Source organism: Camellia sinensis, chromosome 2, assembly GCF_055761805.1.
Source record: "Camellia sinensis isolate YWXY chromosome 2, ASM5576180v1, whole genome shotgun sequence".
Lineage (NCBI taxonomy): Eukaryota > Viridiplantae > Streptophyta > Magnoliopsida > Ericales > Theaceae > Camellia > Camellia sinensis.
In genome coordinates, this window is record NC_138962.1 from 228,832,219 (window position 1) to 228,856,134 (window position 23,916).

General features: G+C 34.6%; 1 pseudogene; it reads left to right on the forward strand.

The window, feature by feature from the left end:
- Window positions 1-7,305: 7,305 nt before the first annotated feature.
- Window positions 7,306-9,811, forward strand: LOC114319664 (uncharacterized; annotated as a pseudogene).
- Window positions 9,812-23,916: the final 14,105 nt, after the last annotated feature.

The following is a 23,916-nucleotide window of genomic DNA, read 5'->3' on the forward strand; positions in this document are numbered from 1 at the left end:
ATAATATATATATATATATATATTAATTTAATAAAAGGTAAGTGTAATTTTTTTAAAAAAATTCTGTAAAAATTTGTAATTTGTCAGTAATTATTCTAACAGATTTCTATTCATAAATTTTGTTTGTAACTTATAATAAAGGTCAGTGGACTTTTTTTAAAAGAAATATAATTTGGATGGGTGGTGGGCATGGAATGGAATGGATGACAGCAATGGTAGTTGTCAGAGAAAGAGGGTGGTCATCAACTTTGAACACCCAAATTATTTTTCAGAAAAAAGGGAACGAGCAAGTTCACAGGCAGAGAGAGGGACACACCGCTTTCAATGTGCTCTCTCTCGAAATCACTCATACACTTACAGACACACACAGTACAGTCTCTCTCTCTCTCTCTCTCTCTCTCTCTCTCTCTCTCTGTGCGTGTGTATTTTATTGTATTATTGAGAGGAGAGTGCACGTTGAGGGTGGGTTGCACAGAAACCAAAACACTATTCAATGCATGCCCTCTCTAATATCAATTTTTTTTTTTCTTTTTTTTTTTTTTCTTTTTTGTTGTTTTAATCCTTTTAACTTCTTTCAATGGGGGGATAAAGCTGAGATTCTCCCTTTCCTTAAAAAAAGGTTTATTTTTTTTTATAAGATTAAAACCAAAAACTATGGACTTTTAAGTTGCAAAACTCTACTAAAAATAACAGATCAACTCTCGTGGTGTCACATGTCATGGGCCAATGGGCCAGTTAAAGGTGAACAGTGAATATGCTACGAAAGAGTGAAAGAGAGAGACAGATCCATGAGCCCATTTATCAAATCAGGATCGCTTTATATTATTTGCATGGTTTGTCAATACTTCTTATTTTTAATGTTATTAGTGATTGAGCATGTGTATTATTTGTGGCACCTGATTTTTTATTATTAATGGTTAATATTGTAATTATACGTCTTTTAAATTGTTATGTGCTAATATATATATATATAAAGTATGAAAATTTATATAGATAAATTAATCTATATCTAAAATATAACTAAATAAGAAATAAATATATATTCGATTGAAGAATTTAAATGATAAATGAAAATTTTTATAAATATAAATATTAATTTATAATTAGATTGTTGAAATCTTAATCTTATTTTAAATAATAAATAATAAATAGGTTCTTTAAATATATAGTATTATACAAATATTTTTTTGGATTAATTACTTAAAAGTCCTATCTACATATTTGGTGGTAGGTTAGGTCCTATCAAAAAGTTTTTGAACCAATAAGTCTCATTTAAAGGTAAAAAGATGTTTTGCCCTTTAATTTCAAAACTGAGAATGTTCTCAATTTATAATTATCAAAACTAAGAAATTTCTCAATTTTTTTCTAGTATAAACTGAAAATATTTTCAAAATTAGAAAATTTATAATTATTAATTTTGAGAAATTTCTCAATTTTTTTCATGATTAAAATTGAGAATATTATAAACTGAGAATGTTCTCAATTTCAAAAAATCCTAGATCACACCCATAAACAGAGCACCTTGTTGTTCTGTCTCTCAAAAGCCAAACGCTGAGAAAAGTTTCTTCTATGTCAGAGCTTCCTCTCACCATGATTCTCTCTCTTCCTTTTCCAAATTCTAACGAAATTTACTATCCTCTCTCTCTCACACACTTTTTTATGCAAAAAAAGAAACTCTCCCCGTGTACCCCTGCCTGTACCGTCTTATCACAATCACCAGATTTTTTCTCAGAAAAAAGGAAGTAAGAAAAAAAAAGCAAAAGTATTTTCCTAGGAACCAAACACAGAGATCGACCCAAAAATGGGACAATGGAGGCAGATCTGTTCAGAGGCAGATCAATAACAACCTCAACCTCACGTATGAGCCACTCGTAGATTTGAGTTCTTCATCTTCATCGACGACGACAACACGACAGATCTGAGTAGGGGAAGGAGGTGGTGGTTCTAGTGGCAGAGCTGGATTTCCAACAACAGAGCTCCGTCGAGGACGTCGATGGAGGACTTGAGGACGGAAGGGAGACGGAAGGCGACATCGAGACAGTTTGCCTGGAGTTCGTTGGAAGGGTAAATTGGTCTATTAAAAATTAATGGGACCTGAAGGAGCAAATAATTTTTTCTAGGACTTAGTGGATTATAAGTTCACAAAATGGGACTTGTATGTAAATGGTCCTATTTATCAACTTTCCACTTTAATTTTTCATAATCCATACATATAATATAATTGAAGGTATGAAATTAATTACAAAATTTTGTTTTAATAGTTCATCTCATAGTATAAATTTATTGAACCTACTATTGCATATTATTTACATACTATTGGTGTAAGAATGCATTAATATCAATATGTAATATATTTTTATACATCAATAGTTATTGAGTCTCGTTTCCTATAACACGAATATCTTGCATGATGAAAAATATAACATTAGTTATTAGTATATTTTCATTTATATAGAAAATGTGGAATAATTTTTTTAAGGAAATGGAATGATATTGTACCTTAATATTTCGATTGATATAGGAATTTTACAATTATTTTTACAATGTTTATAGATTCATACTTATAAGTGTTTGCATTGTCATTTTTATGAAATTGTCAAGTTACATAATTTATTATGGTATCTGTAAGTAATTAGCATATAACAAAATTTATCGAAACTTTTATTTGATATACTTGCTTTTTGTATCATTGAGTTGTTGCGATAATGTTTGGTTATCATTTGATTTTTTTTCCCCTTATAATTTGACTAAAATATGTGCATAAGGTACATTATTTTTCTTAAACTTTACAACAGATAGAACAATTTTTGCTTCGACTCATCTAACTTTACTTGGAGAGCATATTGAAATAATTTTTTTGTAGTTTTTGTTTCACTATCTTCTTGTTTTTCTTCTTACTCACCATTATAGCTCATTGTAATAAAAATATTTTGATGAGGAAGAGCTTGAGGCGATATTAAATTGTTATAAATTTCAAAATTCATTTTTCCTCAATAATGTGATTTTTTTTATAAGGGGAAAAAAATTACAATTATTGTCGTGATAGAGGTGTTTTGTAAAGTCTTGATTTGTTATTAAAAGTGTTTGTTGTGGACACTTATTTGTATGACATGTATGTATATATGTATTCAACATAAGTTGATAAGAGAACAATACATAATTTCACAATTTTTTTCCTAACAAATATAACTATATTACTAAAGTAATACATGTTAGAAAATTAAAATATCCGATGGTAATATAATATTACAGGTTGACAATGTATGAATACAGTAACATATATAAATTTATATTTATATTTTTTTATATATTTATATAGTAGAAATTGACATATATAAGATATTACAAAAATGATATGTGAAATCTTTTGTAACAATATAATACAGATAACAATGATAAGTTAATTATTTATAATTAAATAGTTGGTCAAAATGTAGATGTTTAGTGTTACATTTTTGTGTGTATGCACCATTTTTAATTAGATTATTAAATTCACATAAAAATTGAAAAAAATTTGTGAATAATTTGTGTAAAATTAGAGATTATTGAAGAAGATTTTAAAAAGAGAAGTTTATAGTGTTTGGTTTGATTTGTTTTTTTCAAATATTTGTTTTGAATTTTTTTGGTTTTTTTTGTTTTCTTTTTGTTTTTGACATTGTTTTTTTAATAACCCTTTTATTTTCTTTTTAGATTCACTTAATTTAATACTGTTTTATTTTATAATTTTACTTTTAGATTTAGATTCACTTAATCTAAACACACTTAAAAAATAATTTGTTGTGTATTCATTTTGAAAAAAAAAATATTAAAAATTAAATAATAATAATAACAACAAAAATATATAATAATAAAAAATACATATTTGAATTTATAAATTTCTTTTGCCAATATTTTACTTTTTAATTATATTTAGATTATTAGATATTAGATTTTCATGTAAAAGTATAATTTAAATACAAAATATGAAGAAATTCTAACATCTTTAATTTTCAAAACTGAGAAAAATATAAAAAAATTTAAAATTTAAAATAAAAATTAAAAAATAAAACCAACGAAAGTAATTCTTGTTTAAAATTTTGACATTATACCTTGATTATTAAAGTACCATATAAAATATTATAGTTTAGAAAACATAATTTAAACAAAAAGAAAGTAAATGAAAAAAATCTGAGAAATTTTGAGATATAGTACAAATTTCTGTGTTAAAAACGAATGCATATAACTTTAAGATTTAATCAAAATTATTTATAAATATTATGTATATCAATATAGAAGCAGACATAGAAAATAAGAAAGGCTAATTATTTTTTATTTTTCAATCACCATCAATGTAAAAAATAAATATACGGTTTCTTTTTTTTTTTTCTTTCTTTTTTTTTTTGATAAGAAGGAAGACGGTTTATATATATTTATATAGGACTCTTGAAAGCAGATATATCGGTTTTGAGTGTTTAACTCCAAAAATAAAGAAAGAGTTAGTTTATAGAAGACTCTTCATGACTTTTAGAAAATATAGTAAATTTGAGAGGATAAAATTGAGATTTAAAAAAAGTAGAAAACATGAGACACTCTTCACACTTTTATAATTATAATAATAATAATAATAATAATAATAATAATAATAGTAGTAGATAGTAGATAGATAGACAATGATGGATTTCACAATTTTTTTTTAATAAATATATTAGCTTTTACATATATATACATAATTTTTATTGTATTAATACACTTATAAGGTCAAATAAGTAGAGATGGATTCACTTTATTTGGTTTAATTTTTAAAAATTATTTTTGAATTTTTTTTGCTTTTAGTCAAACTTTTTGGTGATCAATTTTTTTTTGTTGGTATTTCTAAACTAGATGCACTTAAAGAATAAAATATTTATCAAAAAATTTATTTTGTTTTACCAAATACAAAAAAATATTTTATTTTTTAAGTGCATCATGGATCTGGAATGTAAAAATAATTGATTAAAATATAAAACAAATCACTAAAGATAATAAAATATAAAAAATAAAAAACTTAAAAACCGTTTTCGAATTTCATAACCAAGCAGGGCGATTGTTTCCAGTTTTTGAAATAACTCAATGGGTCCAATTTGCGTTTGTGGATTCACTAAAAGCCCACTTTGATAATGTATTGTTTAAATTTTGTAAAAAAAAAAATTTTAAAAAAATGATTATTCATGAACAAAATTTAGATTGATTTAGCAATCATATTTATCATATACTCACAAAATTTTTATCATATTTGTTCTCAAAAAAAATCATTTTAAAAATCATGTTTGTAAATTTTTTTTTTGAAAAATAAATATAATAAAAATATAATTACAAATATCAAAATCAATTTAATTTTTTTTTTCTCTCACAAATAATCAATAGGACTAGTCAATCCACTATACAAACTAGGCACAATCAGTCATCCTCCTATCAAAATGGCACACTATCTAATTCATTATAATCTCAATTGGCCATTGTTATACTTCTTCTTTTTTTTTTTTTCTATTTTTTTTTTTTTTTTACCATTCTATTTAACTTGTCACCTGTGTGATTAATTTATTGTTTGCTTCACAAGACATTGCTCCACAGCAATTTCTTGGCATTTCACAAAATATCAACACAATAATAGATAATTTTGTGACAATGGTTCTCAAAGCACCTAATAACTTATCCTATACGAGGGCAGAGCTATATTATGAAAAAGAAAAATGTTTACACCCCTAAAATAAGGAAAATATTTAGTGGCCCGAATTTTTGTAGCTCAAATGGTTCAAATGTGTCAAAACGACATCGTTTTACACCTAAAATGACATCGTTTTGGATGTTTCGAGCCATTCGAGTCATGATTTTTTGGGCCACCAATCAGTGTTGCTAAAATAATATCATCATCAAATTTGCTAGCACAAGGCTGGTCAAACCTCTCATATTTCAATAATGTCCGAATTACCACAATTCTATATCATATTATTCTTACTATTTTACTTATAATATCGGAATAATGGTCGCACCATTAATGTAAATGTCCAAGACAGTACTGGCAACTAAACTGAGACATCCAAAGATTAAGAAGAGAAAGAAATACATTGAAAAAGAAACGTGATATATATAGACGGTAAATGTAATATTATTCCTCTTTTACTCTGCAAGTAAACTTTCCTAAATTTGAGTACTAAGGCCTCGTTTGGGAACCCTCACTTTTAGTCAAAAAGTCAAAAAGTTACTAAATTAGCCAAAAAGTCAACAACCTATACAAAAAAGTCAAAGATTCTCTTTTCTCTCTACTTTTTGCACATCTTTTCGTAAAAAGCCAAAAAGTTATCCCAAACATACTAGTTTTTTTTAGCTTATATTTTAGCCAAATAGCCAAAAAATTACTAAATTAGCCTGTTCCCAAATGAGGCCTAAGCTTTGAAAAACATGCTTCAATAGTCATATATCACAATGAGGACAGTTTATTCAGAAAATAAGGTGAGTTTAGGCATAAGATTGAGAAAGGCTCTGTTCAGTGAAGTAACAGGAGGCCCGCCCTGAGGGCAGGCCAAAGAGGCCTGTGCCTTGGGCCTTTAGATTTGGGCTGAAAATAGGATTCCAAAAAATGATTTTTTGTTTTAGATATAAAAAAGAAATCCAAATATTAAAAGCCCAATTGAACATAAGGCCAAAAATAAAAAAAAACATATCAGATTTGAGGCCCAATGAACGTGGGCTCAAAAACGTGACACATCATGATATACCCACAGAATGAATTCACATCATGATATATCAAGTTTGAGGCCCAATGAACATCATGATATACCCACAGAATGAATTCACAAGGGTCTTGCTTGCATATTTGACGAAACACATAAACAGCACCTGAGATTCTGAGAAGAATGAAACACATCTTTGTCTCCTCCATATTTGACGAAACCGTGAGTCTTGCATTGGACTGATGAAGATGAAACCGTGAGTGAGTCTTCAGTCTTCTCCTCTCCTCCATATTTGATGGACGCTGAGCATTAACGATTTTGGGCATCAAAACCGTGAGTCTCTCTCTCTCTCTCTCTCTCTCTCTCTATATATATATATATATATATGTATATATCACATTTAAATGGAGGAAGTTTTTGTCCTAATTTTTTTCCTAATTTGTTGCCCTAATTTTCCCCCTAATTTTCCTCTTAATTTCTTGCCCTATATAATTTGTTCTTTAAATTAGAAAATTACCTAATTTATGTGCTTTTGTGAAAGTCTATAATTTTTGTTGTGCTCTAATTCTGAAAGTATATTATTTGCAGAGATCAGCGATTGTGAATTTGTGTGGATTTATGATTATATAGAGTAGTCATGCCTCCTAGGAAGTATATTTCTGGATGTGAAAAAAGAAAAAAGAAGCAAAAATTAGAAAATTTTATTCAATCTCAATCGGGAGCGCTTGATAAATTTTTTGGTAGCAAGAAACAAATAGAAAGTTCATGTTTGGTTGATGAAGATTTGGTAATTGAAGAACTTAATCAATGTAATGAGAATGATAATGAAGATTTGGGTGTTGAAGAGGCTATTGAATGTTTGAATGAGAATGACAATGAAGATTTGGTGAATGAGAAAGCCACTGCAATTGAAGATTTTAATGTTGAATATGGACCTTCAAATATTGATGACCCAAGTAATTGGGACAAGATTGATCAAAATTTTAGAGATTTATTAGTTGAAAGAGGTCCTATAAGAAGTAATGTTGTCAATTTTCCTAGAGATGATAAGGATAGACATTTCTCTTCTACATATTACATTCGAAATTTATCAAATGAAGAGAAGCAAGATATGAAATGGCTAGTATATTCAGATGCTTCAAACAAAGTATTTTGCTTTTGTTGTAAGTTGTTTAAGGAAGATGGGAACAAGACTCAGTTGGCTACTAATGGATTTAAAGATTGGAAGAATCTAGGTCACAGGCTTAGAAGTCATGAAACTAGCAATGAGCACATGACTTGTATGAGCAAATGGATTGAATTGGAAAAAAAGATTGCAAAAGAATGAAACAATTGATAAAGGTGTTCAAGAACAAATCAATAGGGAGAGAGAACATTGGAAAAATGTATTACTAAGGATAATTGCTGCTGTGAGAACTCTTGCTAAAAATAATTTAGCGTTTCGTGGAGACAATGAGAAGATTTATCAAGAAAGAAATGGAAATTTTTTGAGTTTAATTGAAATGATTGCTTAATTTGATTCGGTAATGCAAGACCACCTGCATCGCATTGAAAGGAATGAAATTCAGTACTATTATCTTGGTCACAAAATCCAAAATGAATTGATATAGATGTTAGCGGGTGAGATCAAAAGTACAATTGTGAAAAGAATCAAAGAAGTGAAATATTTTTCAGTTATTCTTGATTGTAGTCCAGATGTTAGTCATGAAGAACAAATGTCTCTTGTAATAAGATGTGTGGATGTTTCAACTAATCAAGTAAAGGTGGAAGAGTTCTTTTTAGAATTTTTAAAGGTGGATGACACATCGGGATTGGGTCTTTTTAATGTACTTAAAGAGGTATTGTGCACACTCCAACTTGATATGATAATGGCTCTAACATGAAAGGGAAACACAAAGGTGTACATAAAGGCTACTTGAAATAAATCCTAGAGCATTCTACACACCATGTGGTTGTCATAGTCTTAACCTTGTACTTTGTGATATGGCTAACTCTTGTCCCAAAGCTATCTCTTTTTTTGGAGTGTTACAACGTATATATTTATTGTTTTCATCTTCTACAAAGCGGTGGAAAGTTTTCAAAGATTATGTGGAAGGTCTCACATTGAAGCCATTGCCACAAACAAGGTGGGAAAGTCACGTTGAAAGTGTTAAAGTAATAAGATATCAAGCTCCACAAATAAGAGATGCTTTAAATCATTTGGAAAATCTTGGTGAACCCCACAATACATAGAGTGAAGCTGAGTCTTTAGTAACATATGAAATTGAGAACTTTGAATTTTTGCTTGGCATGATTATTTGGCACAATTTATTGTTTGCAGTTAACTCAGTTAGCAAAATATTTCAAAGGGAAGACATGCATATTGATGTTGCTATAATTCAGTTAAAAGGACTCATTACCTTTCTTGAAAAGTATAGAGAAACTGGATTTTTGGATGCCATGATTGAGGCAAAAGAAGTTGCTACTCTAATGGAAATTGATCCAGTATTTGTGAAAAGCGTGTCATTCGTAGAAAGAAGCAATTTGATGAGAATGTTAGTGAAGAGGTGACACAGGCTGCTGAAGAATCTTTTAGAGTTAATTACTTTATGTATATAATTGATCAAGCTCTTTCTTCACTTAAGAGTAGGTTTGAACAATTTCAAGTATATGAGGAAAATTTTAGATTTTTGTTTGATTTGAAAAAGTTGAGTTCTACCAACAAGGAATGTTTGAAGACTTATTGTGTTAATCTTGAAGATTTTCTGAAACATGATGAACTTTCTGATATTGATGGGAGAGATCTATTTTCAGAGTTGAATGTCTTGAAAGAAGTTTTACCAGAAGGAATCAAAAGGCCAATTGAAGTATTAAATAATTTGAAAACAATTGATGGTTGTTTCCCAAATGCATGGATTGTGTATAGAATTTTGTTAACTATACCTGTTACAGTGGCCTCTGGAGAAAGAAGTTTTTCAAAGTTAAAGTTAATCAAATCTTACCTTCGATCAACTATGTCACAAGAAAGATTGAATGTGTTAGCTTTGTTATCCATTGAAAAGGATATGGTGGATAAATTCGATTATGCAAGTTTCATTAGTGATTTTGCAGCTAAAAATGTGAGAAGAGTAATGCTTATGTGAAAGTTGGTTCAACTGTAAACTGGATATTGCTAAACTATAAAGCAACAAAACCAGATTTTTAGTTTTTTGAGTATTTGTAATGATTGCTTCTTATCTTAATATATGAAAGTAAATTTTTGTTTATAATTTTAATGATTATATGTGCAAATAAATTTTTATCCATTTATCCATCAACTTTTTTTTTTTTTCCCAATGTAAGAAAGGTCCTTTTTCCGAAGGTCGCCTTGAGCCCCCTAAATCTCAAGGTCGGCCCTGGTAACCAGTGAGGCCTGGTTCAAATTTATGCTATGTAACACAAAAGTTCAATCAAATACCTCCTTCCTCACACTTCTCACAATTACTTCTGTTAGCTATTATTAATCAAAGCAAGACAAATAAAATCAACTAGCTAACCTGGTTTTTATTTAAAGCCACCTGACACGTCTCATCATTTCCGCTTTTGAACTTTCAAAACATAATACAAAATCTAGCTCGACATTCATCTGTAAAATATAACAAAAAAGATTATGAGAGCAACTAAGAATAAGCAACTGATACCAAAAATAATAAAAAACAAAAACTACAACTATGAATTGGTAACATGAAGAGTGAGTTCTATTTGACTAAAAGGTGCAATCATGGAAATTGATGAAACATTTAGGCTAACTATGTTTTCAGCTGCAGCAAGATTTTCTTTGCCCGTTGAAGAACCTTGACACAACTTTCCTTCAGGCTTGAAGTCCTAGATAGATCAATGCTCTGCTTAAAAGACAAAGGCAAGAGGAAAAAAAAAAAAAAAGCTTGATTCATGCAAAAAACAATAATACAATCTTCAAGAAATGTGTCATATACAATGAAAAACCATACCTTAATGCGAGCACAGGAGACACTGTTAGCATTTGTGCTCTGAAAAATTAAGGTTACGTTTGGCTTAATTTTGAAACTGTAATTCTCTTTTTGGAGTTGTCATTTGAATGTGGAATTATGAGTTGAGTTTTGAAAAGAGAAATTTTGTTTGGTTATGAGTTTTGAAAATGTTTTGAAAAGTGTTTTGAAAGGAGTTTTGAAAAAAGTTATGAATATTAAATTTTGAAAAGTGTTTTGAATTTTTGAGTTATATTTTAAGTTTTGAGTTTTTGAATTTTGAGTTGTATTTTGAATTTTTTGGACTTATTTTTTTAAAATATTAAAAAATGTTTAAGAAAAATTTAAATTTTTTTTTTATTTTAAACATTTTATTTTATTTTGTAAATATTTTAATTTTTAATTTTAATATTTTAAATTCAAAACACAACTCACACTCAAACCATTCATCTGCCTTCTTGGGCTCCGGACCCCCATGAGACTCATTCGGTTTAGCTCGCAAGAATTCCCGAAAAAGGAAAACTGATCTAGTCTCCATGACATTCTCTCGTGCTTGATTCTCTGCCTTCATGATATTCATAGACTCCCTCAAGGCCCTCTCCATCTCTTTGGTTAAGGCACCCATAGCGGCTTGACCCGCTTGCTCGGGGATCCCCGCTTGTCCCCTTTGTTCGGCCACATTAGTTGGGTCTGCTTGCTCGACCACTAATGTCCTAACCCCTCCTTTTGCATCGAAACCTCGTGAACCGATACCTCATGAACACCTTGGCGAGGCCTACCACGCCTTCCGCCTTTACCACCACGTGCACGACCTCCTCTGACATCCTAATTAGGGACAAGAATAAACAATTTTGCACACTAACACATACGTGTTTTGCAATCGCATCCCACATGTTACGTCACAATAATTTCATAAATTTCCATTTCACATAAACACTTAGTTTCACACCACATAAACACATTAGTTATAATGCCCCCAAAATAATACGATAAAACCAACTTATAAGCCGAAGAATAATAGAAATAAGATACTTTCATTTATCAAAGTTCGTTTACAAAGGTGAACACATACGATATACATTCACAAATGTTCATCCTGAATCTACAGCATGTGTTGCAATGATAATAGAATTGAAACTAAACAAATAGTCATATGCCCTATAGACTTACATTTTTCCAAGTCATTGCTTGGTTACACAAAGGTGAGCTTAGCTCAATACAATTTAAAGCTATTGGCTATGCAAAATATAACAAAAGAAAGAAACTCTTGCTCCCAAAAGTCCCTCAAAGCTATTGTCTTGGCGGAGGCATGTCACCAGCACTTGAAAATGATTTTTCCCAAATAGGGTGAGCCAAAACCCAGTAGGAACAATCTAACACAATATATGAAATTTAACAAAGATATAACTGTAATGTGCATATACAATGCTAGTGACAAAATATCCACATTTTATATAACCATAAAGCACCAAAGTTCATATTTCAATTCATTTTCCTTCAATTCATTTCAAATTCATTTATTCTTCTCAATTCATGAGTCAATTTCATTATCTTTCAACAACCCAACTGAGACTACAACTCAGTGGTTTTCCAATTCAATACACTACCACACAAACACTTCAAATCTGTCATTTTACGAAAATTTCGTTCACGGGATCGGTACCCATGTATACATGCAATTTCGGGACTTTCACTCTGGACACTTCAGTCAACTTAATTTCAATGGAGTCCATCCCCTTTCTCCTTCCAAAAATCATACATATACAGTGTATTTAAAACATAGTCATATACAATGACAACCAACAATAGATTAGTTTCAATTTACCTAATCCTAATGCATTTTCTACAACAATCATAGCTATCCTCTACCGATAGCCCAATATAGATATTTTTAAACAGATATACAATCTCCTCAACAGATAAATTATTCAAATTTTCGTAGGTGAGAGACAACACGTGTCCAACTCCACCATTTATATCAATAATCCTCCAATTTCATATTACCAATATCAATTTCAGTTATCTATACAAAATAACAACTTGACCCATTTAGGGCAAAACTCCATTTTTTCCTAGATATCAACCCAAGTGGAAAAATCAACAATTTTGTCACAATGCAACTTCATATTCAAATCCCATAACTATTTATTTCACATTCACTAAAAATCCCTCTTTTTATTTCACACCCAAACCCTAGGTTTTTTCAAACCACTCCCAAATTCCAACATTGTTACACCACTACAAATAACTAAGCTAAAACCATATGAAACTATAGAAAATCCCTACCTCAAAGAGAGATGACGAGCTAAGTAATAGTGAAACTTCAAAGATGCCCAATTGTAGCTTGGCTTTCCGCGCTCCCTTTGGGAAGAATGAAATAGCCCCTACAGTTTGGACTCTACTTGTGTTGGTTTTGAATTTGATTTCACAAGTGCAATGTGAAATAGTGGAAACACGAAAAGAGTCCAAATCCGGCAATTGCTTTTGAAAAATTGATGTTTTGAATCAAATACCAAAAATGGTCTACTTTGCCTGATATCAGAGTCGCCACCTAATATTTATTTTGGGAAATTTAGGAAACCTGTGATTCATGCCAAAGGCCATCAGTCCGTCGTTACCAAAGTGTCTTGGTTCGGGAACTTAGATATGAGAGGGGAAGGTCAATAATGAGCACCCCACTCACTCGATCAAAGATCGACCTCTACTAATTATGATGTGATTCTTATGTACAATATATGTTCTTATTTTATTTTTAACATACAAGTATAGACTAATTTCACTAGAAGTTGGAACGCTTGATTTTATGTTTGTTTTGAAAAAGTGTTTTGAGTATGTACCACTTGAAAAAGTGATCTCATATATATATATATATATATACATTTAATCAAAGTGTCCCAATTTCAGTGAATAGCCTTCATCCACAGGCATTCAAGCAATTTAACAATTAAGCATTTAGCCTCTTAGTAGTATGTTTGATATGACAGCAATCACACTTATACAATATGCTAAAGGATAAAAACTTACCTCGTACTCCAAGCCAAAAAAGGAACTAGTTAGAAAAATGCATGATCCTAACTATGTAATATGGCTAATGCAACACATACAATATGCAATTAATAAGTTCGGCTACTAGCATGGCATGCGAGTTAATTCAAGGCATGTGATAGTGCACGTATTCAAGTAAGGAGTTTGAATTTGACATTTGAATAATATGATGAGCCGGACTTTTATGCATGCAATACAACTGGATGCAAACATGAGTATGCTAAATTAAACATGATGTCCTTAAACTAACTATCATAAGCTGGTAAATAAAAGGGAGAAAGCCGTAGAGTTGGAAGACATACACATTATTACAAGTTTGTCTGCCCTTGCGCAGCAGGGTCCGAATGTCCAAGTGCCAGAATAGATAATTATTACAAATTCGAATGAATAATAATAACTAAAAGGGGGCTGTCTAATTTATTACAACAAATAATATGTAATGATTGCGCGGTGCTTCTTAGGAATTACTCTGTCTGCCTTGCTGGGATTTGTTCTGTTTCACCTCTAGTCACTGCTTTTGACCAAAAGTATATTGTTTTGCAATTTATTGGAGCCTTGCTGACCCAAAATGCGACTCGGTTGAGCCCCAAATAAATCTAATCATACCTTGTTTTCTTTGCGAAAATCTTTTTTTTGTGCCTGAGGTGAAACAGTGCAGACAGGGTATTCCTAGCCATGTTTGTCTCTTCTACCCTTCTCTATCATAGAAACTACTCAAGAGAGGAGCGAACTCGGTTCCCAAACCATCACTGGTTGCAAGTTGATTTGCATGATGATTTCAGACACGATAGGACAAAGATCAATAAATGCAATGTATGATAACTACCCCTCCCTCCTATCATGAAGTGAATTCAAGAAGGGAAGTAGAGACGCTTCAAGGTTCATCAAATTATCATGAATTAATGTAAGACACGCCTTAGCACAATAAACTCGGTATAGCGTCCGACTGAATTCAATCAATCATCTTGGTTCTTTATGTTGGTTTATTCATTTTAAACTCAATTTTGTTAGCCTCTTTTGTATTACCTTTCCTTTTCTTTAATCCATTAAGTCCACAGTGATATTTACATCCACTAAGTCCAAAATACAATAAAGGAAAATAAGTGTCAACTTAACCCGAGGAAATAAACCTTATTTTCTTCAGAGGAAATTACAAAGGAAGAGTCAAACTTATTTACAAGTTAGGGATTTCAAGTCAAACCCAAGATACGCAACAAGAACTAGTCAAACTCAGAAGAGTGATAATGACTTAGAAAAACCCAAAGTGAGTGATAATGACATGAAATCCAAACTTGATAATAAGTGATAATGACACTTTCCTTGGTGATTTCCAAGGGTCCATTGGTCCCTTAAAAGTAAACACACTAGTGATAAAAAGAAATAAAAAAAAAAATAAAAGATTGGCTTTAGTATAAGAAAGATGTATGCCCTTGGTAATGAACCTTCGAGGAGATTAAATCATTAAGCATGAAAAATTTTCTTTCTTATACTTGAATGACAACCTTAATTTTTCACAACTTTTTAATCCAAATAATCACAGAATGGATGGAAATTGTAGAGATGATTATGCAAAGTTGATTAATTAGTTATCATAGCACAAACGGAATATGTAAAACAAACTTATTGAAATAAATTAAGTAGCCCCTAAATAACATAAAATAGTGTTGAAATTAAGCTAACAAAGGTGAACAACTATGAATAGATTAAAGCTAGTAAACAAGTTTAAAGAAGGGTGGCTAACCCCTCCATTTGTACAACTTCAAATTACATAGCTTAGATGTTGAAGAACAGCCCCAAAACAGTCCCAAAAACAATATGAAAACACAAGAAAAAGATGAACAAAGATTGAAATAAAAGCAAGAAAGTTTTACCTCTTGTAGAGAAGGTGTTCTTGTTGTAAATCAAACTTGAATCCAAAGCACCCTCAAGTTTGAGTATGATTTTCACTTCTCAAATCAAGTTCAAGTTCATGCTCTTGAATGGTATGTATGGATGATATGAAAGCTTCAAGGCTATGGAAGAACAAAGATGAACTCAACTATTGTATAGTTCTCACATTTCTTTTGATATTTCTCTTGGATATTTCTATATTTGATCTTTGTAACTAATATCTCTTATTGATGGTAGTAATCTCTAACCCCCTTTTACAGCAGTTTCAGCCTTGTATTTATAGGCCTCAAACAGTTTTGACACAAATATTTGTAGAATTGGGCAGCTGGTAGAACACTGCTGATTCTGTGTAAAAAGTTAAAAGGTCTGGCAGATGTTGGTATCTCCGGCCAGATATACTGAGATCTGGACGGACTTTAGTGTATTTCCACTATCTCCTACTTTCAGGTTCAATACATATTGATACAAAGTGCAATACTTAAATTTTGGGGTAGAAATACAGTGGGTATGACAGGTTGGAATTGTTTAGAGATCGAACTCGGATTCTTTTATTGAGAATTTAAACCACTGACTCAATGTAATCGTCATCATTGAGTGCTCGGAATCAAGCTCCTAAGTCTTACGAGCGGTCAAAATTAGGGTGTCTACACCAATCCCAAGTCTATTTGAATCAAAATGGAGATCTTGTGACGGTCTACCTTTTTAACAAAGGGATTACGGTGAAGAAATCACTAAAACTAGGTGAAAATGTAGAGAGAGAGAGAGAGAGTCTCAACTTTAGGTTTTAGGGAGAAAAGATTGGAAAAAGTGATGCAAAAAGTCATTTTCGCGATTTGATATACGCACAGTCCTCTCGAGCACAAGAGTTGATGCTCGAGCGTCAGACACAATAAGTTGTTCCGCTCGAGTGCAAGAAAGGCCGCTCGAGTGCTAAGACACAATGAACAAGACGCTCACCGCTTGAGCGCAAGAAGTGATGCTTGAGCGTAGAAACACACCTCTAGTAATTTTGCAGACAACAAACTAACGCTCGAACGCAAGAAAGGTTGCTCGAGCGCCCACCCGTTCGACCATAGGAAATGTCGTTCGAGCATAGAAATCACTCTCCCAGTAATTTTGCAGACTTACAAAAGTACTGAGAGTTTGCAAAGACCACTTGAGCACAAGAAGTGCCACTCGAGCGGAGGACTGAAATTCTAGGCAACACAAGGTTTGAAAAACAAGCGACCAACCTGCCCAAACACAACCCAAACAACCCAAAAGCCAATTTCAAAGAGATACAAGGGAAGAAAGAGGTAAACAACAATATGAAAGCATTAAACCCAAGTCTGGAATACCACAAGAATCGGGTCAAAATTGGGATCGCTATATTAGTCACATAAACACATACGGATTACTCCTTTACGATGGAATTTGTCCCGTGAAATACCAAGAGTTCTTATCAGAATGAGCATTGATCAGGTGCCCTTCTAATAAGACTTCCAAGGATTTAATAAGTGCATAAAACATCCCAAAAGTTCAATCCCATAACCATATAGTCATATAGGCACATCTCCTAGTTTAACAAAATTAACCCATTGTGGTAAAACAACCACTTGCCGCGAACCCCAAGTATTCAAACTCAGTAGCTTTGATACTATAGACTTGACTTTTTTCGCGCACCCCCCTTTTGGAGAGGCGCGAATCCTGTCACGGTTTTGAATCTAATTTCACAAAGTGTAATGTGAAAATGATAAACACCAAAGAGTCCAATCCGGTAAATCATTTTGGAAAATTGATTTTGAATCAAATAGTGCCAAAACTAGACTGCTTTGCCAGATTACAGAGTTGCCACATAAATATTTTATTTTTGAAAAATTTAGGAAACCCTGACTCGTGCCAAAGGCCACGTGTCCGTTATCACCAAAGTTGCCTCAGCTCGGGAACTTGGGTACGAGAGGGGAAGGTTATGACATGAGCACCCCCGCTCGCCCGATCAAAGATCGGCCTCTAGTACTATGATATATTGTTTTATAAACCTCATGTGTTCTTATTCCGGTTATTAATCTAACTTTACTATGTGATGCACACAAGCAAGTATAGACTAAAATTGCGAGAATTGGAACGAATTCGACTCATGTTTGTTTTCGAAAATGGTTTGAAAGTGCCACTCGCAAGTGGGCTAAAGCGCGGATTTGCCACCCTCAAGTGGGCTTAAAACATGATTTGCCACTTCGCAAAGTGGGCTTAAAACTCACAATCATCGAATTATTCCAATTCAAGCAACCAAACCTTCACCAACAGGCATTCATACAGTTAAGCACTTAAGCAAATAGCTTCATGGCAAGCATGCAATCATGACAACACTCATACTTATGCAAGTATGCTTAAGCATAACACTTACAGTGTACTCCAAGCCAAAACAAAAGCTAGTTAGAAATTATGCATGATCCTAACTATGTTAAGATGCCTAATGTAACACATGCAATAATGCAGCTAAATAGGCTCGGCTATCTAAGATGGCATATGAATGCAACAACTTGATAACATGCTTTGAAACACGTATTCAAGTAAGTGTATTGAAATACGATGCAATTTAAATAATGCGCCGAGCCCGATGCATGCAATACAAATGAATGATGCAAACATGAAAGCATAAGGTATGGTAATTGAAAATGACCCTAAACTAACCATCGAAAGTGGTTAAGTAAAAGGGAGAAAGAAGCGGGGTTGGAAGACATGCACACATACATGCACGCTTATTACAACATTGCGCCCTCTCGAAGGAGGGTTCGAATAAATAAGCTAAGCTACACTAAACTAAGCTATTTATTACAAAATGAAACTAATTAACTATTCTAAACTAATTAATTACAACACAAATTAACTAGCTATGCTAAGCTAATTAAAATATTACAAAACAGATTAAACTAATTAATTACAACACATGTAATAATTAACTATAACTAGCTAATAAAGCAATTAAGTGGCCTTGCGGGCGAGAGAGATATGCATGCTCGATTGGCTTTCTTCCAATAATCCACCGCCTTGCCTTTGGATACCTCTGTTTGCACTTTCCTTTGATCTCTGAACCTTACACCATTTAACAGACTGCCTTTGCTCCAAAACAGGAACACTTTGAACAACTTTTCAGTTGGTGGCCGGTCGGCTACCATAGGTGGTTGTCGGCCACTATTTGTGGCTGTTGGCCACCATTGGTGGCCGGTCGGCCACCCTTTCCCTGGGATTCCCCTTTTTGCTGCAATGGAGAGCAAACAAAGGCAAAGCAGTGTATTTTTCAAGGAATGTGTGTACTGCCACTCTCTTTATCATGTTTGAAGCTCAAAGGAGTATGGCGCTTGGCTCTCAAGCCACCAATCAAGCATTTTCATGCATGATGGCCAAAGAATCAAGCTTGTACAAGTTTAATGAATGTGCACATAAGACTCAAATGGCCACCACCCTATTATGCATGATCAAAGGTGACGGTGACTAAGAAACGTGACACATTTCATCACTTTGAGTATGAAACGTCCCATATTTCTTGTGTTTGGATTAACGTCCGATCCAAACACATGCAATGCAACACAAAATGCTTATCCTGTTCATGTTTTACTTTGCTCAATTTTGTTTACACATTTTACATTACCGATTAATCCTTTAACTGATTAAGTCCAATGTCATTGTCCTCTAATGAGAGAGGGGCCAACCAAAGGATGGTTTAAGACATGAGAGATCATGCCTTTGACTAGTAGAAACCCTCAAAAGAGAGTTAAAGCCATTGAGCACAAGCTCTATCTTAAGCTTAAACACAAGCATAAGGTTAACCAACCCTCAAAACAAATGAAAAGTGAAGAAATAAGGGAGGTTGTAGAATTTTCAGTGCTGAAATGGCATGAAAAATAGGACTACAACATGCAAGCAACACATGTACAACATGTTAAAAGCCAAAAACATCAAAGCTAGTGAAGAGCACTACACTAGAGACATGCAATATCAAGCTCAAATGATCAAACCAGCTCTGGACAGAGCTTAAACATGCTAAATCAGTGACTAAAACATACTGAGATAGAAGCACGAAAAGCTATAAAAACATGCTCATGTATTGGCTCGCAAGCTAGGCATAAAGCACAACTCTCAAAAGCAATGAAATAGTGAAGTATGTGAGAGTGTAACAAAGATATATGCACTGAAATCACATGCTAAATGATGCTATATCATGCAATCATCTCAAGCAAAACATGTGAGAGGCCTTAAATCACTAAGCTAGTGAAACCATTTACACTACAACCATGCATAACAAATCTCATATGACCAAGGAAGCCCAAAACAAAGCTAAATCATGGCAAATCAGTAGCAAAAACAAGCTGAGACCAAGTCACAAAAGAGTAGAAAATCATGCTCACATGCTAGGCCATCTACACATGCAAATAAGACACAAGGAGGGGAGGCCACCCCCTCCTATTTTGGACCTCAAAACATACTTTTTGCCACTGAAATTCCCCTAGAATTCAGTGGTTTAAAGGCCAAAAAAAGTTGCTTTAGAAGGCTTTGAAAGATGACACAACATTTAGCAAACAAGCTACAAAAGAGGGTGGACCACCCCTAACTCCAAAAAGGCCTTAAACCATCATTTTTAAACCTTAAAAACAGAGGCTTTTGTAGTTGAAGAGTAGGCCAAAAACAGCATGCAAAGGTGGCCAAACAAGTGTGCAAAAAGAAGCTAAAAGAGGGGTTAAGCCTATACCTTTGAAGCACAGCAACAAACAACCACTTTCTGAGCCAAAACCAGCTTTGAGAGCTTAAATGAGACCTCCAAGAACCTCAGCTACAAGGTAGTCTAATTTGGTTAATGGATTGTATGCAAATATGTAAAGAAAACTCATTTTCAAGCACCAAATAGGAAGAGAGAGAGAGAATTCTAGACAGAGAGTGAAATTTTGCTCACAATTTTTTTGAACCCTCAAAATGGGGGAGGGACCTCCCCTTATATACAAAAACAAGCCAAAGGCTTGGCTTCATCCCTCCATACATGTATGGAGGATACATTCAGTGATCAACAGCTGGCACATAAAATATCTGAAAAAGGAGAAAAATGGCCGTTGGCCATCAGTAGTGGCTGACCGGCCAGAAATGTAGCCGATCGGCCATCAGTGTAGCCGACCGGCCACCACTGATGGCCGGCAGGCACAAGCCATGGCCGATGGACATTGGGGATGGCTGACAAGCCACCCTCTCCTCCAGATTCAAAGTAACAAGCTCTTGGTCCACAACCAAGCACAAAACAAACAAGTTGAGAGGCTCCAAGGCGAGGCGCTCAGTTGAGACCTTTAGAGACTCAAAACAAACATGAGCATGCACAATCATCGGGTGTTCAAACGATGACATCCAAGTCTTGAGGACGGTAAAAAATGGGGTGTCTACAGTTGCCCCTCTTTGACAGAACTCAGAAGTCATGAAATGACAGGAGTGAATGTCAAAGCCCAGAGACGACCCATTTTTGACGAGGCCGAAGACTTAGACAAACAAGAAAGATAACAATATACATGCACCTGCAGGCTGGGGCAAACTGCAAAAGACATGCACAATGTAGAACATAACTTAAGATCATGCAATGAGGGCTGTAATGAAACATCTAGATGCAAACGTTGTGCAGAGAAACGTTACAGCAAACTCGTACATAAGCAAGTTAACACGAACCAAACCACATTTCATGCAGAAAGGATGTAAGAAAATTAGACAATCTTAACTGTGCCTCACGTAGGAAAGATAAAGAGCAACAACCGTCGGGCACACCCGAGACAGAAAACAAGATCTCAACGCATGGCACACGCGGAGAGAGAAGTGGTGCGAACCTAAGGACACACCCTAAGGTTTTGAGCCACAGAGAACAATAATAACAAGTGAAACACATCCAACTGTTATGCAATCGAAACAAAGGGCGGTATAAGCATCTGGATCCGTCTAGATGCATTTAACCAAAGCATCCTAACGCGCCACGCGCGAGAGGGAAAAGGGAGCGGTGCAAACACCAGAGGGTGGTATAAATATCGGAGCACATTCCAATTTTTCTAACCAAAACAGAGTGGTATAAGCGTCAAAACACGTCCTAAACACTTCTAACTGGAGGGGTGGTATAAACATCGGGTATGCAACCCAAGTGTTTCTAACCAAAACAAGGTACAAGTGTCAGACACACGCCCCAAATGCTTCTAACCGGAGGGGTGGTATAAACATCAAGCACACAACCCAATGCTTCTAACCAACAGGGGTGGTATAAGCGTCGGACACACGTCCCAAACGCTTATAACCAAAAGGGGTATAAACATTGGGCACACAACCCAATGCTTCTAACCAAAAAGCCGGAGTGGTGTAAACACCGGGCATACCTGAGTGTTTCTAACCAACAAAGGAATGGTATAAGCACTGGGTGTACCCGAGTGTTTCTAACCAACAAAGGAGTGGTGTAAGCACCTGGCGTACCAAAGTGTTTTTAACCAAAACGAGGTATGGTGTAAGCATCGGGCGTACCCTAATGCTTCTAACCAAAATGAAGTATGGTGTAAGCACTGGGCATACTGTAATGCTTCTAACCAAAACGAGGTGTGGTGTAAGCACCAGGCGTACCCGAATGCTTCTAACCAAAACGAGGTGTGGTGTAAGCACCGGGCGTACCCGAATGCTTCTAACCAAAACGAGGTGTGGTGTAAGCACCAGGCGTACCCGAATGCTTCTAACCAAAACGAGGTGTGGTGTAAGCACCAGGCGTACCCGAATGCTTCTAACCAAAACGAGGTGTTCAAAAGACAAAAATGATCTTACCTGGAATTATTTTGAATGAACCGTACATACAATATCGTCAGGTTGCACTAGCTTTGAATGAACCGTACATACATTATCGTGCCTGCATAGGAAAGAAACTTAACAGATACAACAAGATAGGAATGCATTTTCTGTGCAAGATTGACAGCATGTTCTATGCGAACGTGAAAAGCACATAATCTATGCGAATGTAAGGGCATGCACAATGCAATACAATGCAACATGCATATTCAAATATGAGAGTATGTTTAATACAATGCGACACGACATACGTCTTCCATGCATAATGACAACAATGCATTATGCAATGCAACATTAATAGCATGTTCGATGCAACACACCAAATAAAGAAACACGCGTCTTAAAAAGACCAACTCAAACGCAACCTCTGATTTACCTCTCGGAGGGGTTGCAACAAGCTAAAAGGATACACCTCGTACGTGCTGAGCATCTCATACTGAAAACACAGTCCGAAGCTTCCGTGGAGGCCACTTGAAGTTAAAAAAAAGTACTTCCCTGCACTTTCTTGAGGGATCAAGGTACAAAACAGCAAAACAACATCCAAGGAGAGCATCAGAGGCCTGCTGGCCACCTTGGGAAGCCACCGGCCACCCATCGGCCACTCATCGGCCACCAAAGCTGGTCGGTCGGCCACCAATGGCAAATTCGGGGCATTTTTGACATTTCACCACGGGTCTTTAAATATAGGGTTGTAAACCCTATTTCCTCACTTCTCCTCTTGATCTGAGCTTCAAACACGTTTTCGGTCATCCCACAAACATTTGATTCGCGAAACCCTCCTAGTTCACAGTACTTTGAACCGATTGAAAAGTGGTTTGGGTACCATTTTCTTGATTTCCACCACTTGGGATTCTCTTTCCCCGAGTTACCCTTGGTTTCAGTGCCCTCTTCCGAGCCTTGACATTTTCTTCTATTTTTCCTCACCCGGAGTTGACTTTTGGCATTCCCACCCATTTTCCACACTTGCGACCATTCTTTCATCCTTTCTTGAGATGGCGGAAGACATTCCACATGGCGGAGCTCCCCCGGGGATGGAGATGGATCCCGAGTTTGAGCCATTGCCGCTCAGCGTTCGACCGTTCGACCCAGTGACGTACCATCCCGAGGTACACGTGTTGCCTCCCGATGGCATCTGCCAGTTCAAGGGGTTTGCGCGAGGTGCATCGGAGGACCTCCTGCTACGCGAGCCGGAGTCACACTTATCCCATGGCGCCTCTGAGGTATACACTTCCTCTTTATTTTCTGTAATGTAGGTTACAATTTTTGTATAGTTCATACTGCTTTTCACCTGTTCATCCCGAACACACTTGTGCACTGTATTTCTTACACTGCCTTGCATCTATTTGTCTTGCTCACAGGGGGATTCGCATGCCTTTCGCGGATACGGGACCATCTCCGCGAGAGAGTGGTACATGGAGCTGCCTGACGCAGTACACCACATCGTCGATGAGGCTAGCTTTGGCGCATTTTGCATGGGGCTCACATTTCTCATCGCGAGCCGGCCT